Raw genomic sequence first — 22,333 nt, forward strand, 5'->3', positions numbered from 1 at the left:
CACCTCTTTCAAGCAGGGTGGGGCCACAGGGCGAGGAGCACATTCTGGGGGCCAGGGAGCTCCTGCAAGGACTGCAGGCCTGCTGGGCTGTGGGAATGGATGGTGCCCCTGACTGCCCCTCCTTGGGGGAGTGCTCTGCCCTCACTCTCCCTTCCAATCGGGAGCCAGTCCAGACTATTCAACCTGAAGATGAAAGTTTCTTTTTCCCCCACAGTCAGGAAGTGATTCCTTTCCTAACTGGTCCTGGTAACCCTGAGTCAGCCCTGGTTAGTCAGTTACTCAGGAATCCCCAGCCACCCTTCCCTCCCCTGGGAGCTGCTGAGGGAACTTACATTTTCATGAATCCTGCCCACATGTGTGCAGTCCTACAGCACAGTGAGCGGGGGTCACCAAAGCAAACCAACAAGGACCTGGCTTCGTGAATTCAGAGAGAAGTACCATTGTGCTGGGTTCCGAGTCTTGTGATCTCATGGAGATGCCCATGTGGATGGGTCAGCAGGGTTCAAACACAGGGAAGGTGAGCCCGAAAGTCAGGGGACTGCTGCTATTATGTTCCTGCGTGTGTGTATTCTTTCTGGTTCTAAACATCCCTGCTAACAGTCCAGATTACAAACTGAATTCCCTGAACTCTTCACTGAGTTGTCCCACGTGTCCACCTTGTCATCTCCATTTATTTCTTATGTCAGATTCAGTGAGTCAACAATACTGCCAGAAAACTATATGTTAGACAAGGATATTATTGAAAAACATTTGAGCACCAGTACGATAATACAGTGTATAAATAAAAAGATGTAAGTTATACTGTGTCTATGTTCTAAATAAACCATGTATTAGAAAACTGCTCACAAATGATGTAAGTTATAGTCTATTTTATTTCTTAAACTATTATAAAAAGTTAGTTGTCGAGATTTAAAAGTATTTTGGGGTGGCACCTGGGTGGCTTAGTTGGTTAAGTGTCTGACTTCAGCTCAGGTCATGGTCTCATCATGGTTAGAGGGTTCGAGCCCTGCATAGGGCTCTCTGCTGTCAGCAGGGACCCTGCTAGGGATTCTGTCTCCCCCTCTCTCCTACCTCCCCCACTCTCTCTCTCTCTCTCTCTCTCTCTCTCTCTCTCAAAATAAGTAAATAAACTAAAAAATATAAATGTATTTTGGACTGATTTTTTATACAGTTGTCATTAGCAAAGTGATATGCTCTTATGAGCCCTGGTTGGACAAGCGAGCCCATAAAAAGTTTTCAATGTGTTCCCATTGAATTGTCTTTAATGTAACAGCACATAAACATTATATTGCTCATGGTACTAGATTCTTTCTCACTTTAACTATTACAGTAAATATTTTTTTCCATTGTAATACTGGCTGAAGTTCTTACATATTTAATATCTCTGTAGTTAACTGAAGCACAAACGTCATTTGTTATAATGACATATTTGATTAAGTGAGATTAATTTTATTCCTTTAATACATAAAATCTATATAGTTTGGTAAATAATCAGGGTTAATTAAATTAAACTTAAAACTTCTGTATGTGTTTATTTCTTTCAAATGACAAGTGAAATCACATAGTATTAAATAATTTCTTTCTCTTGATATGGGATTTTTCTTTCAAATGGTATGTCCTATTACTTTTTTTGAAACATAGTATTACCTAGTTTTTCCCCTTTGATTCCGTTACTAATTTTGTAAGTTAATTACTTCTTCCTTTCTCAGATTAATCCAGCTTCTGTAATAAGTAACAAATCTCTCTGGTAAGGCTAAAGACAGTAGTGACCTCACTGTTCACAGACAAGTTATTAACACCAACTCTCTGAAAAAAGTTTATCTTCCAAACCTTTACCTACTCCAATTGCATGGATGCTTATAAAGTGACTCTAACAGGTTTGATACTATTTCCAGCTGCTGTTGGCATCTTAGCACTGCAGGAGCCCAGACCTGCCCAGTGTCCTGGTTTCCACCCAAATATTCAGATAGTATTTAATCTTCTTAGTGTTTATTTATTTACCTGTTGTTTTTATAGCTGACTTTGTGGAAGATAGATACCATCATTATACATTTTATTTATCAATTCTCATACCCAAGATTCCAATTTGTTATGCACATTCACTTCATTTAAAATGTTGGGATGCATGGGTGGCTCAGTTGGTTAAGTGTCCGACTTTAGCTCATCATGATCTCAAGGTTCCTGAGTTCAAGCCCCCTGTGGGCTCTGTGCTGACAGCTCAGAATCTAGAGCTTGCTTTGGACTCAGTGTATCCCTCTCTCTCTGCCCCTCGCCTGCTAGCACTCTGTCTCTCTCTCTGTCTTAAAATAAGTAAATGTTATAATAATGCCAAAACCTGGGTGACTCAGTTGGTTAAGCATCGGACTCTTGATTTCGGTCGTGTCGTGATCTCAGGGTCATGGGATCGAGCTCCAATTCTGGCTCTGTGCTGAGCATGGAGCCTGCTTAAGATTCTCGCTCAAAAAAAAAAAAAAAACATTCTCTCTCAAAATAAATAAACACTTTTTAAAAAGTCAAAAAGCTACCAAAATTGTAATAGAGTCATTTTAAATAGTTTTTAAAATTTGAGTAGAGTTGACACAGAATGTTACATTGGTTCCAGGTGTACAAGGTAACGTATGACAAGTTCACACATTGTGCTCTCTCCACCACAGGTGTGGCTGCCCCGTCACATCCTGTTACAGTATCAGTGACTGTTCCTCATGCTGTGCCTTCTATTCCCAGTCACTTCTTCATTCCCTAATTGGAGCCTGTGTTCCTGCTCCCCCTCACCCGCTGTCCCAACCCCCACACCCTCCTCTCTGGGAACTAACTCAGATGTTCATTTACTGTATATAATACATGTGAATACAAAATGTCCTGAAGTAAATATTTAAAGTGATTTATTTGAATTCACATTTCACTGTATCATCCTGAAATCACTGAATACCTGACTTACGCAGTACCAAGTTAGAATATCCAGAAATTTCTCTAAAACTTTGTGTGAGACCCTGAACTTTGTGGCCACACTGGCACCATGGGTACACGTGTAACCGTGTCACATCTTGTTTGAGCACCGATGACTACCTTTGATCCCCTGGATTCTCAGGTCAACAAAACCCTCCTTCTTACACGTCTTCAATTAGTATTTAAGTGATGAAAACACATTCTCATGACATAGTTGAAACGACACTGATAATGATTTTTTGCTTGATTTCTAAGTTGTCCAAATACTTTCTTATTCTGGCAGACACACGGTTTGCAGCCAGCAGCACAGTGACAGGGACCACAGGGACATGTGCTGCTCACAGTCCGGTCACAGCCTTCGTTCACCATGTAAAATGCTCTGCTTCACTGCACAGTAGATAGTGTGACTTCTGATGGCACTTTTTCCATGTTGGTTGCTCTTATCAACCTGTAAAGACTATTATGCAAAGTTTTTCTATTTCAAAGACTTTACTGTGTGAAGTTCATTTATAATGTTCTTCACACTTTTCTTCCTGATTATTGCTAATTGTTCATTGCATTCTGAGCACTGACAGCAAGCGCTTAGCACAATCACATTCACACAGCTTTGGAGCATGATTTGCACATAATATTTACATGGTTAGCAAGAGTAAGACATCAGTGAGTTTTGACAAAAAAAAAGCGGAAATCTTTTTTTAATTTTAGAAATGTCAAACAGTGTTTTCTTTGAACTAAATCATACACAGTCTGGAAGCCATTCCCAAGCGTTATAACGTTTGTACAGTATTAGATGCTCTGTGACATGGCAGATTGTGATGCATTGCTAGTGCTGTGGCTCTCTGTTCCCTCTCAGGCCCAGAAGGTTCACGATTACTATTTCAAACAATGTTAAAAGGCACTGAAGCTTTGTCACTTCATTCTGTTTATTCTTAGTATTGTATTTACGTTCTTGAATCTGTATCTATTATTTCCATCACAATTGTGGCAGACTGACACTGAAAACAAAGGAAAAGTTGTGCAACATGAGGGTAATGATAAATTGAAGACTCTCCTAATCTCACAGGGAAGAAATACAACACAGTCGTTGTCCAAACTGCCTTCGGATCACGTCTGCCACATCAGCTCTGCTCACACACCCAGCCGGCCCGCCTGCCCTGAACATTTTGGACCTCCAGCCTCGCCCCAGTCCCATGAGCCGGTTCCTTAAAATACACCCACCTCTCTCTCGATGCACGTATCTTACTGTATCTGTTTCTCTGAGCACTCTGACTAACACAGTACTGTGACAAGCACTAAGGATAGGGACCTACAAAAAAGAAAACTCCCCATTGTCATGGAAGTACAGTGGCAGGTGGTGAACATGCAGTCAGGTGATGCTCACTGGCCACGGCTGCACTTGAGCAGGAGCTACTCACCTTCCCTGGGGTGCAGCTGGGGGGAGGGGAGGGGGCAAACTGTCCCTGAGGACTCCTGGGCTGAGGGGACAATAAGGGAATTCTCTGTGATGGGGAGGCTGGGGGCTTCCTCTCCTGCCTGACACCCACCTTCCTGGTTCAGTTTTCTCTCAGAGGGTCCATGGCCTCCCTGGACTGACACTGGGAGGTGCATATCCATCCCCACTTGCTTGGTGTCTCTATCCAGAGGCTATAACAGCACAGGGGGGCCACAGTCCCAGGGGCCAACTGAACATACGGGCATCCCATAGGACAGGAAGGGTTTCCTTGGACAGTGTTTTTGGGGAGTGGTCAATGGGTCTGGGGGAAGGGAAGGCCTTGCACCAGGGTTGAACCTGTTCTGCCCAGAAGTCCATCCAGGATTCCAGATATTTCTGCAGGTTTCCACAAAGCTCTCCCTGGACATAGGCTGAGGAAGCCTGGTTTGAAAGCCATCTGCATCGTGATTTCCTTAGCCAAGATCTGCGCTGAGGACCAGGGAACTGGCCATCCACAGGTCTTTGGGTCATAGGGGAGGAAAGAGCTCCCATCATAGTGGAAATGACCGAAACCCCTGGTGCTGTTGTCCTCTCAGATTCCCCAGCCACAGATATCCTGGAGTGAATACGAGTGTGCCCCCAGCCAGCAGTGACAAATCCCATCCTGTGTTCCTCTGCCTTCCCCACACCAGTGACAGAATCCAGCCAGAAGGGCCCCTCCCTCCTCTCCTCCACCTCTTCCCTGTGCTGAGTAATGGCCACCTCTGGGCTGACGTCTACAGACTCTCAGTCCTCACCTCCACTCCCAGGTAAATCCAGTGGAAGGAGAACAGGTCTCTGCTCTTGGTCGTGAACTTCCCTGGGAAAGGCCTCTCATCACTCTTGCCCCACTCCACTATCTCCTACTTTCTGCGCCCACAGGGCCAGGGGGCCTGCCAGAGTCATTCTGAGGCCCTTCCTGCTCTCTCTCAAGTCCTTGGTCTCTGTATCCCACGTCTTAGGTACCAGGACTTCTGCCCACAGTCCCTGTGCCTCTGCCATGTCTATCTCACTGTCATCTGCAGGAAGGCCTGACCATCCACGCGTCCCTCAGTGAAAAATCTCTGATACACAGATCCATCCTGGGACAGCACCGTGAGGTTATAATGAAGACTGAGGGATCCTGGCAAGGAGGAGACTACAAATGAAACTGCCTCCTGGAAGTAACCACTCATCAAATATTTTTCAGAAGAGCTCTGCTGTCCTGAGCTGCTTGAAGTCTTGAGGATGCAGAAAATGCACATGTACAAGGGACAGGAAGGAGGCTTTCCAGTACAGGAAGATAGGCAAGGGGCCTGAAGGAGAGGGAAGAAGGAATGTCCGTGGGGGGTGGGGGTGGAGGACAGGAGCCAGGAGAGGGAGCCAGAGGCAGGGTGGGGACAGTGACACAGAGGGCCTGTGGGGTGGATTGTGACCACAAGGGAGTTTAGGGTGGCCCAGTGCCCTGGGGGTGAGGGGGGAAGGTGTGGGCCTGGGACCAGAGCAGAAGCATGGCAGGGTGAGGCCCCCAGGTGGGGAATGGGATGGACCTGCCAGTGTCCCTGGGGAGACGCAGTCAGAGGGTCTCTGAGAGACAGAGCAGCGAGCCCAAGGTAGTCTATATTAGAAAGGAGGGTCAGTGGATGAGAAAATAGACCCGACACACCTCGGTGCACACCTTAGGGAAGGACCTGCATGGTGGGTGTGGTTCTGGGAGGGGGGCGGGTCATCCCTCCAAGGAAGGACTTCCAGCCCAGGACTGGCAGGCTGGGAGAAGGCTGGCTGTGTGGAAAGGCTGGTGCTGACCACCTGGCAGAAACAACAAGTTTGGAGACGAGATGTCAGGAGTGGGGTCCACTGGGGTCAAGGAACCAAAGAAGTGGGTGAGGGCCAAGAATCTGGGCAGCTGGACCTCAAGAAGTTTTCTGGTCAGTGGGGGAGAAGGGAAGGCAGGAGGCAGCAGGGGAGACTAGTGCTGAGGGTCTGGGAAGGGGGACTGAATGTCTCAGAACAAACTTGAATCAGAGGCTGACAGGAGAGGAGGGGATTTGGGCCAAGAGCCAGGAGGAGGGGTGTGGATGTCAGGGCCCCATGGGAGGAGCTCCTGAGAGAGGAGAGCTTGGTGAGGGCCCAGCATGTGGGCAAGGGATGTGAGCAGGCATGGGGCCATGGGAGAGGGGTGCAGAGGGACCAGGGAGACACAGAGTCCAGTCCACAGGGAGAGTGGAAGCCTCGAGAGCGTGAGGGTGGGATGAAGGAGAGGGGACAGGGAGGTGTGGGTGCTGGCCCAGGATGGAGAACGTCCAAGAGCAGGTGCCTGCAATGGAGGGGAGGGAGGAGGAGGGGCACCAAAACAAGGAACAAGTCTGGCCAAGAAGCTGCACCCCATGCCGCAGTGCTCCCCTTAGTGATGGCAGGACGGCAGTTGGAGGGAGATGCTCTGGGCAAAATACCCCCTCAGAAAATTAGAGTGGAGGAAAGTTAGGGAGAGGGAAGTAGGCCAGAAGTTTCCTTGCAGGCAATGGCCCATGGGAGGAGTGAAATTGGCGGGGGTGAGGAGGGGTGAGGTGAGGGACCCAGAAGCAGTTCAGAGAAAGAAACCAAGGAGAATGTCAGGGAGGGGGTGAGGGACATGGGAGACCCAATGAGAGGTGAAGAGAGTGGAGAAGCGGGCTTGAGCTTTGAGGGCAACAGGCCCCCTCCTTCCCTGGGCGGTCTGACGGATGATGGGGTCCCCACAACATTCACTGAGGCCACTGCCCCTCCAACTACCACAGTGAACCCAGGCAGCAATGGCGCTCCCCAGCAGAAAGGCAAAAGTCACAGCGGGGCTCAGAGCAGTGGGACAAGCTGTCCCATGTCTGCAACTGTGCCCACCTCCAGGTGGGTGATGGGCACCGGGCTCAGCGGAGCAGTCGAGAATCCAGGGAAAAAAGTACAGTCCAAAGGAAGCCCTAGGCCTCTACCCCCCATGCCTAGAATAGTCTACCAATCAAGAGCAGGACGTGTGCCTCCCGGGTGACCACGGAAGTCCCCTAAGTCCAGGACTGAGGGAACACACACCAAGACCACCAGAAGACCTCAGCAGGCTAGGGTTGGTGGCACAGGGAAACCCGGAGAAGCTGGAAAGCCTGCGGTTCAGAATCCCAAACAAGGTTAGGCTGAGGGCAGTGCAGCCAAATGGTGCAGGGACAGGCTCTGAGCAGGTGGGTGTTAGGGCCCCAACCTCGGGAGCTCCAGACCACTGTTGCCCAGAGCAGCACAGACCCCCCTCACTCCTGTAGAAACCAAATTCAACAGTGTTATCAAAAAAACGATTCACCACAATCAAGTGGGATTTATTCTTGGGTTGCAAGAATATTCTTGGGTTGCAATATTGCAAGAATATTCTTGGGTTGCAAGCATGGTTCAGTGTTTGCGAAATCAATCCACATGATACATAACATCAATAAGAGAAAGGATAACCATATGATCATTTCAATGGATGCAGAAAAAAGCATTTGACAAAGTACAATTTAAATTTGCAGTAAAACCCCTCAATAAAGTAGGTATAGAGGGAACATAGCTCAACGTAATAAAGGTCATATATGAAAACCCACAGCTAACATCATCCTGAATAGGGGACAAACTGAGAACTCCGCATCACTCATCATCAGAGAAATACAAATCAAAACCACATGGAGATATCACTTCATACTTGTCCGAATGGCTGAAATCAAAACACAAGAAACAACAGGTCTTGGTGTGGATCTGGAGGAAAAGGAGGCCTGTGCACTGTTAGTGGGAATGCAAATGGGTGCAGCCACAGTGGAAAACAGTCGGAGGTTCCTCAGAAAATTAAAAATACAATTACCATATGATCCAGTAATTCCACTACTGGGTATTTTTCCAAAGAATATGAAAACACTAATTTAAAAAGATATACACCCTGATGTTTATTGCATCATTCTTTACAATAGCCAAATTATGAAGGTAGTCCATGCGTCCTTCCAGAGGTGGATTAAGAGCCTGTGGTATATTATGTTTTAAAGTTTATTTATTTATTTTGATAGAGAGCACAAGCGAGGGAGGTCAGAGAGAGAAGGAGGCAGAAAACTGCAGGCTGGCTCCCCACTGTCAGCACTGAGCCTCATACGGGGCTCGATCCCATGACTTGAACCAAAATCAAGAGTCATAGGCTGAACCAAATGAGACACTCAGGTGCCCCCAAGATGCGGTGATATTTATGCAACGGACTGTTACTCAGCCACAAAAAAGAATGAAATCTTGCCATTTGCAGCAAAATGAATGGATCACGAGAGCATAACGCTAAGCGAAATAAGTCAGAGAAAGACAAATACAATATGATTTCAGTCATATGTGGAACATAAGAAACAAAACAAAGGAACCAAGCGAAAAAGAGATAAACCGAAAACCAGACTCAGAACTATAGAGAACATATGGATGGTTACCAGAGGGCAGGTGGCGGTGGGGGGTGGGGTGAAACAGGTGAAGGGGATTAAGAATACACTTATCCCGACAGGCACAGAGCAATGTATAGAATTTTGGACTCCCTATATTGTACATCCAAAACTCATATAACACTGCTCATTAACTATGCTGGAATTGGAACAAAAACAGGAGAAAACAAAAACAAGATTAGTAAGTGGGTGCCCTTCACGTAGGTCCTGGGCACTTTTCAAACTGCTGTTTAGCTGAGTCCTGAGGGGTGTGAGGCCAGACACAGGCCTTGTAAGAGTGGGTTCTTGGGGAGGAGTTCAGGTGGCAGAGGAGGAGGGGGACCGTAAGTTTGTCTCATCCCTGGAACTCGGCCAGATAGTTATCAAATCACTTTGAACACCAGAGAAATCAATTGGAGTTTGGAGAGAATAAAAACTCTAAGTCTACAAGTAGAAAAGTGACCACCTTCTGGAAGGTAGGAGGCAGGAGATTGATTTGGGGGAGCCAAAGCTGCAGTTAGGGCAGCAGGCAGGGAGCCTGCTTACAGAGCTACCACAAGAATTATAAGCAGCGCACAATCTGAACTTTAGCCCGCTGCTGTGGGGGTGTGCCTGGCTTACAGGTGCTCAAGTGGCAACGTGGGAGGAGTCCCAGGAGTGACAGTCTGCTCTGAGGATCCCCGGGTCACAAGAAGGACAAGGGCCCCCACGTGCTCCATTGCTCCCAAGTGTAGGAGCAGGGCCTTCAGCTCAGGGGAGAGAGCTGTGGTGCCGCATTCTGCTCTGTTTTCCAGAAACTTGGAACAACTGCATGGTTGTGCCACCACTTTCCTGGCATCACCCGCAAACAGCAAAAGTGACGCGAGATCCTCTCCTAGGGAACAGCACTGGTCCGGGCCAGGGGAATCCCTAAAACTTGGAGTTTTGAAACTCAGTCACATGCTTGTGGTAAAAAAGGTCAGACCCAGAGCTATCAAGCCTTACTATAAAGCTACAGAAATCAAAGCATTATAGTACTGGCATAAAAACAGGTATACAGACTTATGAAAAAACAGGGTCCAGAAAATATCTTTGGATATATGCCAAGTGATTATTGACAAGGATGCCAAAACAATTCATGGGAAAGGACAGTCGTTTTAACAAATGATACTGGGAAAACTGGATAACCACATGCAAAAGAAAGGAAACGGGACATAAGCGAAATAATTGCTTGCTTTTCTGTGAGAGATTTCTGCAAAATTGGGGGCGCAATCTTTCAGCTCCAGTGCTGGAGAGTGGGAGCTTCCGCATTCATCAGCCCATCAGCCCTGAAAGGCTTCGGGAAGCAAAACAGCGCCATCTAGCGGACGCGAGAACTGCTTACATCAAGCCCTGACCACCTTGCTATGAAGTCACATTTCTACCTCAGAATCAGCACAACAGGCCCCTCCTCCAGATGGCCAGCACTTGTTCCCACCACCTCTACTGATCATAAAATACAGCAAAGCTTCAGCTCTAGGGAAAATAAGATCGAGTTCCTCTTTTACTTTTATTCTTTATTTTTAAATTATTTTTTCATTTATTTTCTTATTTTTAAAAATTCCTTTTTTATGTTTTATTTTCATTTTCTTAATTTATATATATTTTATTTTGTGTATTTGTGTATTTTTATTTTATTTTATTTTTATTATGATTATAATTTTGGTTTTTTGGATATAGATTATTTTAACAAACAGACAAAACACATCCAGGATCTCACTTTTTAGATAGTTTCTGTTTTTGCTTTGTTTTTTTTCTTTCTTTTCTGTTCTGGGAAAAATGACAAGAGAGAGGAATTCACACCAAAAGAAAGAACAAGAAATAGATCTCTCAGTCAGTGATTTCATCAATAAAGTAAAATGCGGTTTCATCAATAAGTAAAATGTTTGTACTAGAATTTAAAACAACAATTATAAGAATACTAGCTGAGCTTGAAATATACATAGAAGACACTACAGAATCTTTTCTGCAGTAATAAAAGAACTAAAATCTAGTCAGCTCAAAATTAAAAATGCTGTAGCTGATGGCACAAAAATAGACACTCAGATCAATGGAACAAAATAGAGAATCCAGAAATAGACCCACAAACGTATGACCAACTAATCTTTGACAAAGCAGGAAAGAATATCCAATGGAATAAAGACAGTCTCTTCAGCAAGTGGTGCTGGGGAAACTGGACAGAGACATGCAGAAGAATGACCCTGGACCACTTTCTTACACCATACACAAAAATAAACTCAAAATGGATGAAAGACCCCAATGTAAGACAGGAAGCCATCAAAATCCTCAAGGAGAAAGCAGGAAAAAACCTCTTTGATCTTGGCCACAGCAACATCTTACTCAACACGTCTCCAGAGGCAAGGCAAACAAAAGCAAAAATGAACTACTGGGACCTCATCAACATAAAAATCTTCTGTACAGAGAAGGAAACAATCAGCAAAACTCAAAGGCAACTGACAGAATGGGAGAAGATATTTGCAAATGACATATCAGATAAAGGGTTAGTATCCAAAATCTATAAAGAACTTGCCAAACTTAACACCCAAAATCAAATAATCCAGTGAAGAAATGGACAAAAGACATGAATAGACACTTCTCCAAAGAAGGCATCCAGATGGCCAACTGACACATGAAAAAATGCTCAACATCACTCATCATCAGGGAAATGCAAATCAAAACCACCATGAGATATCACCTGACTTCTGTCAGAATGGCTCACATTAACAACTCAGGCAACAACAGATGTTGGCGAGGATGCAGGGAAAGAAGGATCTCTTTTGCATTGCTGGTGAGAATGCAAGCTGGTGCAGCCACTCTGGAAAACAGTATGGAGGTTCCTCAAAAAATTAAAAATAGAACTACTATGACTCAGCAATTGCACTCTTAGGTATTTATCCAAGGGATACAGGTATGCTGATTCGAAGGGACACATGCATCCCCATGTTTATAGCAGCACTAACAATAGCCGAAGTATGGAAAGAGCCCAAATGTTCATTGATGGATGAATGGATAAAGAAGAAGTGGTAAGTATATACAATGGAGTATGACTCGGCAATCAAAAAAATGAAATCTTGCCATTTGCAACTATGTGGATGGAACTGGAGGGTATTATGCTGAGTGAAATTAGTCAGTCCGAGAAAAACAAAAATCATATGACTTCACTCATATGAGGACTTTAAGAGACAAAACAGATGAACATAAGGGAAGGGAAGCAAAAATATTATAAAAACAGTGAGAGGGACAAAACAGAAAAGAATCATAAATATGGAGAACAAACTGAGGGTTACTGGAAGGGTTGAGGGAGGGGGATGGGCTAAATGGGTAGGGGGCATTAGGGAATCTACTCCTGAATCTTTGTTGCAGTATATGCTTACTAATTTGGATGTAAATTTTAAAAATAGTTTAAAAAAATGCTGTAACTGAAATGCAAACCCAATTAGAGTTCATAAAAATGAGGATGGATGAATTAGAGGAACGAATCGATATCAAGGTTTATTCAAACAAATTATAGTTGAAAGTTTCCCTAATCTGTGTAAGGACACAGACATCAAAATCCAAAAGCACAGAAAACTCCCATTAAATTCAACAAAAGCTGATCATCACCAAGGCATATCGTAGTGAAATTCACAAAACACACAGACTAGGAAAGAATCCTGAAAGCAGCAAGGGGAAAAAAGTCCTTATCATACAAGGGAAGACAGAACAGGTTCTCAGCAGCCCTGTCCACAGAAACTTGGCAGGCCACAAAGGAGTGGCAGAACACATACAATGTGATGAATGGGAAAAATATGCAGCCAAGAATTCTTTACCCAGCAAAGTTGTCATTCAGAACAGAAGGAGAGATAAATAGTTTCCAAGACAAACAAAAACTAAGGAGTTTAAGACCAGTCCTGAAGGAAAAAATATTTTTTTGAGAGAGAGAGGGTGCAAGTGAGCAAGAGAGAGAGAGAGAGAGAGAGAATCCCATGAGGCACAGAGAGACAGACAGAGAGAGAGAGAGAGAGAGGCCAGGCTCAGCTGAACCAAGGCCCCAGCTCACCCTATGCAGGACTCAAACTCAAAAACTGTAAGATCACGACCTGAGCCGAAATCACATGCTTACCCAACTTAGCCACCATGGCTCCCCTTGAAAGAAATTGTAAGGGGGAGTCTTTGGAAAAAAAAAAGAACAAAAGCACAAAAACTAGAAAGGACCAGAGAACATCACCAGAACACCAACTCTACAGGTAACATAGGGCACTAAAGCCATATATTTCAATAATTATTCTGACTGTAAATGTATTAAATGCTCTAATCAAAAGATTTATGGTATCAGAATGGTCAAAACAACAAGATCCATCTATATGCTTCCTACAAATGGTTCATTTTAGACCTAATGACACCTGCAGATTGAAAGTGACGGGTTGGAGGACCAATTACCATGCTAATGGACGTCAAAAGAAAGCCAGAATAGCCATACTTATATCAGATGAACTGTATTTTAAACCAAAGACTGTACCAAGAGATGAAGAAGGACATTACATCATCATTAAGGGGTCAATCCAGAAAGAATATAAAACAATTGTAAACATTTATGCCCCCAAATTGGCAGAACACAAATATATAAATCAACTAATTACAAATATAAAGGAAGTCATTGATAATAATACAATCGTAGTAGAGGACTTTAACACCCCATTTACATCATTGGACTGACCATCTAAGCATAAAACCAACAAGGAAACAATAGCTTTAAATGACACACTGAACTGGGTGGACCTAAAATATATATTCAGAACATTCCATCCTAAGCAGCAGAATACACATTCTTTTTGAGAGCACATGGGACATTCTCCAGAAGAGATCACACATGGGGTCACAAATCAGCCCTCAACAAGAACAAACAGATCGAGGTCATACCATGCACATTTTTAGACCACAACACCATGAGATTTGAAGTTAACCACAAGAAAAAATTTGAAAAGCCATCAAATACACAGAGGTTAAAGAACATCCTACAAAAGAATGAGAGGGTTAACCAGGAAATTAAAAATTACCCAGATGCAAATGAAAATGAAAACATGACGGTTCAAAACCTGTGGGATGAAGCAAAGGCAGTCCTAATAGGAAAGTATATTGCAATAGAGGCCTATCTCAAGAAGCAAGAAAGGTCTCAAATACACAACATAATCTTACACCTAAAGTAGCTAGAAAAGGAACAGCAAATACAGCCTAAAGCCAGCAGAGAAGGGAAATAATAAAGATTAGAGCAGAAAGAAACCATATAGAAACAAACAAACAAACAAAACCCTAGTAGAACAGATCAACAAAACTAAGTCTGTTTTTTTGAAAGAATAAAACTGATAACCCTCTAGCCTCACATATCAAAAAGAAAAGAGAAAGGACCCCCAAAAGATAATATTATAAATAAAAGAGGAGACATCACAGTCAACACCACAGAAATACAAACAATTATGAGAGAATACTATGAAAATTATATTCCAGAAAACTGGGCAATCTGGAAGAAATGGAAAATTCCTAGAAACTTACAAACTAAAAAAACTGAAACAGGAATAGAAAATTTGAACATATATATAACAAGCAAAGAGATTGAATTGTATTCAAAAATCTCCCAACAAACAAATGTCCTGGGCCTGATGGCTTCCCAGGGGAATTCTGCCAGACATTTAAAGAATTCTTCTCAAAGTGTTCCTATTCTTCTCAAACTGTTCCAATAAATAGGAATGGAAGGAAAACGTCCAAACTGAGTCTACAAAGCCAGCATTACCTTGATTCCAAAACCAGATAAAGACCCCATCAAAAAGGAGAATTATGGGCGAAAACCCTTGATGAACAAGGATGCAAAAATGCTCAACAGAAAACTAGCAAATCGAATTCAACAATACATTAAAAGAAGTATTACCATGATAGGGGCGCCTGGGTGGCGCAGTCGGTTAAGCGTCCGACTTCAGCCAGGTCACGATCTCGCGGTCCGTGAGTTCGAGCCCCGCATCGGGCTCTGGGCTGATGGCTCAGAGCCTGGAGCCTGTTTCTGATTCTGTGTCTCCCTCTCTCTCTGCCCCTCCCCCGTTCATGCTCTGTCTCTCTCTGTCCCCCAAAAAATAAATAAACGTTGAAAAAAAAAATTTAAAAAAAAGAAGTATTACCATGATCAAGTGGGATTTATTCCTGGGCTGTGGGTTTGGTTCAATGTTGCAAATCAATCAACATGATACCCCACATCAATAAAAGAAAAACAAGGACCATATGATCCTGTCAATACATGCAGAAAAAGCATTTGACAAAATACAGCATCCATGCTTGATAAATACCTTCTACAAATAGGGATAGATGGAATATGCCTCAACATCATAAAGGGCATTTATGAAAAACCCATAGATAAAATCATCCTCAATGGAGAAAAACTGAGAACATTTCCCCTATGGTCAGGAACAAGACAAGAATGTCCAGTCTCACCATTACTATTTAACATACTACTGGAAGTCTTAGCTTCAGCAATCAGATAACAAAATGAAAGAGAAGGGATCCAGATTGGCAAGGAAGTATTCAAGCTTTCACTCTTCACAGAAATCATAATACTCTGTGTAGAAAACCTGAAAGATTCCACCCCAAAATTGCTAGAACTAACACATGAATTCAGAAAAGTTACAGATTGTTAAATCAATGTAGAGAAATCTGTTGCATTTGTATACACCAATAACAAGGCAGGAAACAAAAAAAGAAACAAGGAATCAACCCTGTTTGGAATTGCACCAAAACCAATAAGATACCTAGGAATAAACCTAACTAAAGAGGAAAAAGTTTTGCACTCTCATTGATAACTACAGAACACCTATAAAGAAATTGAGGATACAAAGAAATGGGAAAGCATTCCATGCTCATGGATTGGAAGAACAAATATTGTTCAAATGTCTATCCTCCCCAAAGCAATCTATAATTTAATACAATCCCTATCAAAATACCACCAGTATTTTTCACAGAGCTAAAACAAACAATCCTAAAATTTGTATGGAACCACAGAAGACCCCAAATAGCCAAAGAAACTCTGAAAAACAAAAAAACTGGAGGCATCACAATTCCAGATTTCAAGCTGTATTACAAAGCTGTAGTCATCAAGACAGTATGGTACTGGCACAAAAGCAGACACATAGATCAATGGAACAGAATAGAAATTTCAGAAATGGACCCACAACTATATGGTCAACTAATTTTTGACAAAGCAGCAATGAATATCCAATGGAAAAAAGATAGTCTCTGTAACAAATGGTGTTGGGAACACTGAACAGCAACAGGAAGAAGAAAGAAATGGGACAACTTTCTTACACCATACACAACAGGAAATTCAAAATGGATGAAAGACCTAAATTTGAGATAGGAACGCATCAAAATCCATAACAGCTTCCTACTGTACAAATTGCTGGAGGCAAGGGAAACAAAAGCAAACATGTACTACTGGGAGTTCATCAAGAAAAAAATCTTCTGCACAGGGAACGAAACAACCAACCAAAGTAAAAGACAATCTACAGAATGGGAGAAGATATTTGCAAATGACATATCTGATAAAGGATTAGTTTCCCAAATCTATAAAGAACTTAGCAAACTCCACACCCAAAAAGCAAATAAACCAGTTAATAAATGGGCAGAAGACATGACTTTAGAAAACACTTTTCTAAAGAAGACATTCAGATGGCTAACAGACATGTGATAATATGCTAACATCATGAGAAAGAATGAAATCCTGCCATCTGCAGCAACGTGGATGGAACTGGAAGGTATTATGCTAAGTGAAATAAGTCAGTCAGAGAGAGACAGATATATGTTTTCACTGATATGTGAACTTCAGAAACTTAACAGAAGACCATGGGGGAAGGGAAGGGGAAAATATAGTCACAGAGATGGAGGGAGGCAAACCATAAGTGACTCTTAAATACAGAGAACAAACGCGGGTTTATAGGGGGCAGGGAAGAGGGGGAAATGGTGATGGGCTTTGAGGAGGGCACTTGTTGGGATGAGCAGTGGGTGATGTATGTAAGTGATGAACCGTGGGAATCTACCCTCAAAACCAAGAGCACACGGTATACACTGTGTGTTAGCCAACTTGACAACAAATTATATTAAAAATAAATAAATAAATAAACACAAATGTTTAAAAAAATGGAAGAAAATATGCTCACATTTTGCTGCCAGTATGTCTAAAATGAACAGCACAGGAAATAACAGATGTTGTCAAGTGTGTGGAGAAAGGGGAACCCTCTTGCAGTGTTGGTGGGAATGTACTGGTGTAGCCACTCTGGAGAACAGTGCGGAGGTTCCTCAGAAAACTAATAATAGAAACATTGTATGATCCAGCAATTGCAGTACCAGGCATTTACGCAAATGGTACAAAAATACATATTTGTAGGGGTACATGCACCCCAACGTTTATACCAGCATTATCAACAAGAGCTAAACGATGAAGAGAGCCCAAATGTCCATCTACTGATGAATGGATAAAAAAGAGGTGGTATACACACACGTGCGCGCGTGCGCGCGCACACACACACACACACACACATTAACATGCAGACACACACACGTATAATGGAATATATATGATTTATCTTCAAGAAATCTCCAAGTGCATTTGAAAGAATCTATATTCTGTGGATGGCTGGAATGGTCAGTAAATGTCAGATTTGTACTATTGGTTTATAGTACGGCTCAAGTCTTCTTTATGTTTATTGATCTCTGCATAGATGTTCTATTCATTATGGAAAGTGATGTATTGCAGTTTCTGACTCTTACTGTTCTATTGTCTGTTTCTCAAGTTCTGTCTGTTTTGTTTTCATGTATTTGGCACTGAGTTATTAGGTGACTATATATGCAGAATTGTTTCATCCTTCTGATAGTTTGATACTTTTATCATTATAAAATGTTGCTGTTTATCTTTACTAGCATTTTTTCTTTATGTCATATACTAATATTTATTCAAATAACATATATTTATATATTTATATAATATCCTGGTAATGTTATATTTTATGTCTTATGAGTGCAATATTGAAGTTTTATGACCTTCTTTTTACTACCTATTCTTTCTAAAGCTACTCAATCACAGTCTTTTTCCCGTTTGTACTTTACGTTTCATGCTGCGAGTTTCTCTTTTTCTTTGTGCAATTCTGTCTGCAAATTTTTTGACACATAGCTTAAATGTAGATTTCTCTAGAGAAATTTGTTTCTTTCTTATAAATTTGAGTCAATATCAATCCAGGACAATAATAAACTAAACTAATGACTTGAAGGTACTTTGACCCAAAATAGCAAAGCAAATTTAGATTACAAATCACAGAAGGGTTAGTCTGTCATTGCAAATTCTTTGAAGTAGCTATTTTGGTCACTTTGTGTTAGCTCCAAGCAAACCTCCTTAGAATAATTTCTTCTTATTCTTGAAGATAGAGTTGATGTGATTCATGTCACCCTTTCCTGAGGATATGAATCTATGAATCTTAACTCCCATATTTTCAGGGAGAGATGTTTCTTATGAAATAGAATAAGCTCTGGACATTATTTCCTGTCTAGTAAGTTCATGAGCCTGAGAAGGCAAGCTAAGATTTTCTAAATTTGAAATACACCTTGAGTATCAGAGCAACGATCATCCCTAGCTTTTTGCCCATTATTATATTTTGGCCTAAATGATTATTATTCTCCTGATTTTTCTTGTGGGTGAAATATATACAATATATAATATATATTGTATACATATTATTTTATACATGTATGTATAAATCATGATTAGTTGTTTTTATAGGAAGAGGCAGCCTTAAAACTTAGTCTACTATGTTACTGGAAGAGGATCCCCATTCACAATTGTTTAATTTCTGTGATTGTTCCAGCACCAGACGAGGTGGTAGAATACAAGTCTACCTAAACCAGTGGTGATCTGTGTCTTGTGTGAGCCAGCACTGGTCTGTGAATGTGCATCAGCCCACAATCAGATAGAGACAGAAATGAAAGTGAAACCTTATCCTGTCTCAGACTGGCAATCGAGGCAAAAATAAGCCTGTATATCGTCATTGGATCTGCTAAAAACAGTTTGATTACTAGCTGTTCGTGGACCAGAGGTGGAGGAGCACAATGTCTAACCTGGAATGATTTTGCAGACTTTTGTGAGGGTCACATAAAACCTGGTAAATTTTGGATACTCTGCTCAGAAATACCGGCATGTACAAAGAAATATGAAGTGTCAGTGTATGTATAAGGATCATCTGAAGTGTTACAGATCCGGGTTACTTAATCCTAGGAAGAGACAAAGGCTGGAGAAGACATTTTGAACAATCACTTCATCATCCAACAGTGCTACTCTACTTATTTGTGAGTACAACTGGAGTAGAGAAAAGCTGGATCCCATAACAACTATCAAGGGAAAAAGTTGAAAGACGCCATATTTAGTCACTCCTTCCTCCAATCTGACCTGAGTGCCTACAATGTTGTAGTGTCAAATCACTGCTCCAAATGTTGCAATTTGTCATTCTTTTTCCATTCCTGGCCCCCAACTTCCATGCCCAGAGCTAGTATCCTCTTTCCATATGAAAAACTTCCACATTTAAAAATGTTGACGGAGGGCAGAGACCATGGAGAGGAGAACCCACTTTGCCAAACACTCTTGCATTGGACGTGGCATGAAACTTCACAGTCACGTGACCACCTGCCAGAATCTCTCTCAGGACATGGGACAGATAGGCTGAGACCGCACTACATGGCATTTGGCACAGGTGTTTGAGTGACAGTGGTGTCATGCAGTTAGTTGCAAGGGGCAGCAGCAACAGCAGTCCTAGCCTCCGGATCCAGTGTCCTATGTCAGGGGACTCTGTTGTGAGGGTGACATCTATACCCAGGAGCAGGGCCCTGGCTATATGTGAGCCTCCCCATCGGGTCCATTGTGGATTCTGTTCCCGTCTGTGTAGACTCAAGCCTGGTTTGTGACTTTCCTTGAAGTAGAACAGGCCCCACCTTCTCTTTCTCTCATCCCAGTCTCTGTAACTGTGCACATGTATCATAAAGAGGCAGAAGTCGATGTAGGGAATAGCGTTAGAGAGCATGATTTCAGACTTTTTTTCCACCAGTTTTACTGAGATATAACTGACATACACCATTGTGTCAGTTTAAGGCTACAGTTTCTTGACTTGATACGTTTCTATGCTGCAAAATGCTTACAAACAGAGCATTACCCTAGACCTGCACCTTGTCACATAGTTACCATTTCCTTTTGTGTGGTGCAAACATTTAAGATCTGCACTCTTGTTATCTCAGAGATTTTATGTTGAGCTGACAACCACTTCCTCAATCTGCCACCTGGCTGTGCCCCCTGGGAGAGAAAATATGTATCTCCCAGCAGGTCTTGCATTTTTCTTCCTAGAAAAAACAACATTTCAATGTGGATGTAAGACCCCTTCCCACAATGAGGGCTCTCATCAGTGACTTCACTGCATCTCTACCTGGTGGAACCCCAGGATTGCTTGTGGGTTTGTTACAAAATGTTCAGGCCTCTACCCACTAACCATGTTAGAGTGTTGGGCGTGGACCCAGGAATCACTACTTAATAAGCCACACAGAAGAGGGTGAGGCACAGCCATGTGGGAATCGTGCTTTATGTGCTTGGTGCTCAGTGTGTGATCTGAAGACCAGAAGGAGCACCAAACTTGTTATAAACCCAGAATCTCATGCTCTATTGCAGACTGTCTACAGCTTCCTAAGTCCAGGAAATTCCAGTGCACACGGAAGGCTGGGTCTCCCTGGAGTGTGTGCCTTCTAGGTGCAGAACCAGAACTGTGCAGTGTGCTCTGGGCGTGCTCTGATCAGCTTGCTTAGTGCTGATGAGTCCAGGGTTTGGTCCTGTTCCTTTCTCTTCTATGGCCATCATCCCCTTGGTGACCTCATCTATGCTAAAGGCTCTAAACATCATTTCTATGATGTCAACATCCATATCTATTTTTCCAACCCAGATATTTCTCCTACCCTGTGATCTGTATCCAACAGCCAACCTCACTTGTGTTTCTAATAATCTCAGTTTCCACACTCCTAATGGGGTGCCTGTGATGCTGCTTCCCCAAATGTCCTACTTCCAAAATCTTCCCTGTTTCATTGGAAGACAACCCCCCTTTCTTCTTGCAGTCTGAAGTATTGGATGCTGTCCTCGATTCCTCCTTCTCACAACGCAGAATTAATACATTAGGACATGCTGCTAAGTTCATCTTTAAATGTATCCAGAACATACACTCACACACACACACGCAGACACTAACCAGAGTACAGTCACTCCCTCTTATTTTCTCTCTTCAAGCCCCAAAATAATTCCAACATCCCCCCTCCTGGAAAAGGCACAGGCTCCCTACAGTCTCCCTACTGGTGTCCTGCCCTTCGCCTCTCAATTCTGCACAGCAGCAAACAGATGCTGCTAAGACGAGTAGTACCACGTGAACCATCTGTTCTAAACCATCCAGTGACTCCACATGTCACTCAGAGAAAACTCAAAAGCCTTCTAATCCTAGACCTAGACATCTGACCGCATTTCACATGCTCTCTGCTCCAGCCACAGTGGCCTCTCACCCTTCCTTGAACAAGGACACGCTCCTGCCCTAGTGCGTGTGCCTGGAGGTTCCCCTGCCTGGAAAGAACTCCCTGAGACATGCTCTTCAACAATTCCTTGTGTCCCACACATCTCTCAGAGGTCAGCTTCCCAGTGAGGCTCACACTTACCACCGTAGTAAAGTAGCCACCTTCCCTGTCCCCACACAGGTAATTCTCTGGGTCACCTTCCTCAAAGCACCTACCAATTTCCAATTTAAACACTTCCCTTATTTACCACATTTATACAGTATACGGTTGACTCTGAATTAACACTGGTTTGAACTGTGCACATCCACCGATATGTGGTCTTTTCTACAATAAAGTGCTGTCAATGCAGTTTCTCTTATGTTTTCTTACTATTTTCTCCAGCTTAATTTATTGTAAGAATACATGTTACGTATCCATGTAACAACAAAATATGTGTTAAATGACTGTTCCTGTTTTCAGTAAGGCTTCTTATCAACAGTACGTTATTAGTGGTAGTATTTAAGTTTCAGGGGAGTCAAAAGTTATACTTGGATTTCTGACTGCTCAATGGGGTCAATGCCTTCAGTCCCCACATTGCTCCAAGGTCAAGTAGAGTCTGTCCCTCACCCCTAGGACATATTCTCTGCAAGACAAGCATGTTTGCCTCTTCTTAATTACTGAGGTGTCCCAGATGAAAAAATAGCAGGTCCTGCACGTGGCACACGATATTATCAGTGGAACAAGTGGTCAGCGGAAAGGACCTCTGTCTTCTGGATGAGCCTCAGGCACAGCCGGTCTGTGGCAGCTCCCGCACAAAATGCCCCCACCTCACCATCAGTGCTGCCTCTACTTTTCCCCAGGGCTGCTCCCCACCCCACCCTCTCTGCTCAGCTCCCCCCTCCTACAG

The 22,333-nt window shown here is 42.9% G+C and overlaps 1 protein-coding gene across 1 annotated transcript in view; it reads right to left on the minus strand.

Annotated features, from left to right (window-relative positions):
* Window positions 1-22,333, minus strand: part of LOC122478235 (DLA class I histocompatibility antigen, A9/A9 alpha chain-like) — a 112,173-nt gene that overhangs the window by 36,394 nt on the left and 53,446 nt on the right. The gene's annotated exons all lie outside the window — the stretch shown is intronic.

This window comes from Prionailurus bengalensis (genome assembly GCF_016509475.1).
Source record: "Prionailurus bengalensis isolate Pbe53 chromosome B2 unlocalized genomic scaffold, Fcat_Pben_1.1_paternal_pri B2_random_Un_scaffold_46, whole genome shotgun sequence".
Taxonomy (NCBI): domain Eukaryota; kingdom Metazoa; phylum Chordata; class Mammalia; order Carnivora; family Felidae; genus Prionailurus; species Prionailurus bengalensis.